General features: G+C 41.0%; 1 pseudogene; it reads right to left on the bottom strand.

Moving 5' to 3' along the window:
* Positions 1–495: 495 nt before the first annotated feature.
* On the bottom strand, positions 496–3393 carry LOC104962844 (gamma-aminobutyric acid receptor subunit pi-like; annotated as a pseudogene).
* Between the last annotated feature and the right edge of the window lie 629 nt (positions 3394–4022).

Raw genomic sequence — 4022 nt, 5'->3', positions numbered from 1 at the left:
TGTACAAATAATTAATCCATCAGAGCAGAAAAAAAGAAAACGGGCATTTGATCTCCCTCTGCAAAAATAGCATATTCTGTCATACAGCCTTAGATTACAGCTCCATCCTCTCCATGTCTGACAGTAACTACCTGCATGGAGATTTGCGTAAAAATAAATCATACTACAGAAAAAAAAGATGTAGACTGCCATGTTTTCCATTGCAAGCAATTTTCCTCTCAACGTATATCAGCATTGATTAAACCTTACCCTGTCAGTGTTAAATGATCCTATTTTTAACCAACACCAGCCGCATTACATTTAAAGCAATGGCTCAATCCGAGTTCACATAAATATTTAAAAATTGAGCTGTAATCATAAGCATTTCCCAGAAAACCTATGTGAGTATTCCACTTCGCTCATGAATCCAAATGCAGAAATAATACATACTCATCTCAAAACACACCTAAATAACGCTTACTGTACATATACATACAGTACAATACACTTCTTGTTTACAAACACTCTCTCTGGGAAACGGGCTGCACTCGAGCTGATGCTAAAAGTACAGATAATATGTCCAGTAGAGCAGGTTAACCATGACAAAAGAGAGGGGGAAGGTGACTCTGGAGTAGTTGTCTATGTGGTGGGGGTTCTCCACGGTAGGCTACAGCATGTAAAGGAGCGGAGCACTTTGCGGACCGTGGCCAGAGCAGTGAGGCACCAGTGGGTGGGCTCCGGAGGGGGCGCCTCGGGCTTCGGCTCGCTGCCCGAGGAGCTGGACGGGCTAACAATGAGTTCTAGGGAGGCGGGAGCCGGGGTCTGAGTCGCGGCAGCCTCCTTGCGTCTCTTGGCCCTGTTGTGGTTTGAGATGGTGGTGATGATGCCGTTCATTTCGTCGTCCAGGTCGTGCATGTGGTGGCCGTAATGCTGGGAGACAAAAAGAGAATGAGATTTGAACTGAAGTCAAAATAAGTTACATTCAAATTTGAGAGAATTTGTTCAACTTACCCCAAAATGCTCATGATGACATGATGTAGAAGACGAGGAGGACAATGACCACCATTATGAAGACAATGACTGTGACCACAACAACAGCAATGACTCCAGCAATGACTCCAACAATGAACAGTAACACAGGAAGGACATGCACATGGCAGGTCTTGAGTTGCCTTCAGTTTAGCTGCTTTTTCGTATAATAAATAATAAATAAATAATACAAATAATAAAATAATACATGCGTTATGAAATAAGCAACCAAAATGGGTTTCTTACAAAGACAGCTGTCATTTCATAATAGATTTAAAATATTTTTTATTGTTTTGTGGATTTATTACCTAATATGGATGTTATTACACAAGCTTTGGCAACCTAGAGTCTTAAAGATAGTAACACAAAGCGATTCCCTGTCACTTAACATCCAAACTTGATACTTATCCCATTGAGGGCACCAATTGTATAACAGTTGGGATGTGTGCATCACGTTACACAATATTGCTTTAATATTGTGTTTTTATTTCACATCACATGCAGGAACTAATGGCATTTCTGAAACTCAGTTTAGTGGGTGCCCTTTTATCAGGTTAAAACAAAACCCTTTAAAATGTTATCTAAACCACGCTATAAAACAGTATATCCATGAGGGTCTCACCATGAAGATGTGTGAGTCCATGTGACTGAGGCTGCAGAAGTGCGCCACGGCGTACTCGATGAGCGCTCCGAAGATGAAGCTGAAGCAGATTCCCAGGTAAACATCGATGGCCTTGATGAAGCAGTTGGCATTGGGCAGTGACGTCCGGGCTCCCATCATCAGAGTGGTCATAGTCAGGACCGTGGTCACACCTGGATCAAAGAAACACAGAATATAACATTGTTAAGCAACTTTTATTTGATCAGTTGTTATATTTTTCCAATCTGTCTTTCTCACTACACTTTAAAAAAGCCAACATTAAATTACAAGAGGAATTCTGTCTGTGCTGTCAACGCTTATTTTTAGTTTCATTATTTTTAAGTGAGCATTGACCTCACCAAAATGTAGCCCCTTAAATCCAGTGTGCTTTTTAAGGTTTGAGAATGGTGTGTTCTCAAGCCCCCTGTGGTAGTTGCAGATTTAATTCAAGGCAACATCTAAATTTGAATGTTCCCAGTTAAAAACACCAATGTCACAGATGCTCTCTTCAACCCCTCAGCCCATCTCCGAACCAACATCTGTGCTCACAAAAGGAGAGTAAAATATATCTCATCTTTGTGTAGCCATACAAATACTTTTACTAAAGAGAAAATATCAGGGTAAGAAACATGTCTTTGTTCTCGTACCTATACAAATGCGTGCTGGAACAGAGGACAGGGAGATCCAGAAGGAAACCCATGAGAGGACAACAAGCAGGCTGGAGGGGACGTAGGTCTCCAGGATGAAGTACAGAATGCTCCTCTTCAGCTCAAAGTGGAACACCAGCCTCGGGTAGTTGCCTTGGGACAAAAGGACAAAAGTGTGTCAATGTACAGTATTTCACAACAGAAACAGGTGGTATGTATCTGATATGTTACCTATATATATTACTGCTGTTTCCTGTTTTATTTTTTACATCTGCGTCATGTCTGTTTTTATTTTCTGTCTTTTTGTGTTTTCCCACCTTTTTGATTATCGGAACTGGCCTTAATAGTTCCACCTTTCCCCAATCAGCTCTGCAACCACCTGACCTCCTGTACACCTACACTTTATCCCCTCATTACCGTAGTTCAGATTCTATTCAAGTGCTGGTTTTCTGTTAGTCTTGGTTGAATTGTTGTATGAGGTTCAACGTGAAGTTATATTCTGTTTGTTTGAGCTTGCCTTGTCTGGATTAAATCTAAAATAGAGTTATTTTCTGTTAACTCGTAATTTCTCCTGCATTTGGCTCCAACCCCGCCCCACTACATGTGACATTGAGAGATGAAGGTTATTGTTACCAGTTTCATAGACGGCCTCTGAGACAGAAGTGTAGTGATCCTCTACGGTGTACTGGGCCAGCTGTAGGGTGTCCAATCCGCTGACAGACTCGTTTCCTCTGGTCCAGTAGAACATGATATCATTGATGTTGTAACCCCCTGTAGAAGTGAAAAAGAGATGGAAATCACCTTCATACGTAGATTACAGAAAAATAATCTAAAGTAGAAGTATTCAATGTATTTTATTAAAATCTAATTGAATAAGGATGTCAAAGTTGTAATATTTTGTTTATATTGAAGAACACACAGAGAATTATCACCCAAAGTTTCTCTCTTCTCTACTCAAAGACAGTCTAAGGCTGGGCTTGAACTGTTTCTCTGTTTGATTGCCTGCTGTTTTGTACTATTGATGTGTTAAGCTGCGGCAGAACGCTGCTTTAAGCTCTGATCAACCCACAGTACACTACCTCGTTCATCATAAGGCATCGTTAGCAACCAGCTGTACACAAGGCTTAATAAAAGCAGATTGAATGGCTGAATTCCAATCCGCACCCACGTGTCCAAAGCGGCTTTTTAGGAAATTTCTTACAACCATTCAGTGCTTGAGTGGCGTGCCACTAGGCTCCTGTTTGGACAAATGCTTGCAGTCAGCTCCCAGATTCCCAATGGACCAATGAGGTCGCTCGTTTGGAAACTTTTTAACATTATATGACAACAATAGTTAGCCTGTATGTACTTCTGAAAACATTTGAGGTGAGACGCACTCCATGAAGTCAGGAGATGCAGCGAGTTGTGCTGATGGCCCTTGACTTGCATAAATGGGACACCTGGCTGTGAAATGCACCGTGGTATCATCAGAATGAATTGCACGGCTGCTTAGTGCTGATCCTGTTGACAAATTCCATGAGGACTGAACACTAATAAATGTCAGTGAGGAGCTGCAAGGGGCGAAATGGTATAACTATGAATGGTACAACACTTTGCTGTGACGTATTTTGTTACTTTGTCAACACCAAAGCATGTTATGTACAATTTGAGCGTTCACGCTTTATTGGAAAACCAAATTGTAAGCTAAATAAAAATAAATAAAACATGGATATAAACCCTGGAATATT

This window comes from Notothenia coriiceps, unplaced genomic scaffold, assembly GCF_000735185.1.
Source record: "Notothenia coriiceps isolate Sejong01 unplaced genomic scaffold, NC01 NC01_scaffold00001579, whole genome shotgun sequence".
NCBI classification, from domain to species: domain Eukaryota; kingdom Metazoa; phylum Chordata; class Actinopteri; order Perciformes; family Nototheniidae; genus Notothenia; species Notothenia coriiceps.
The sequence above is the reverse complement of the archived record's forward strand: the minus strand, read 5'-3'. Positions and strand labels throughout refer to the sequence as shown.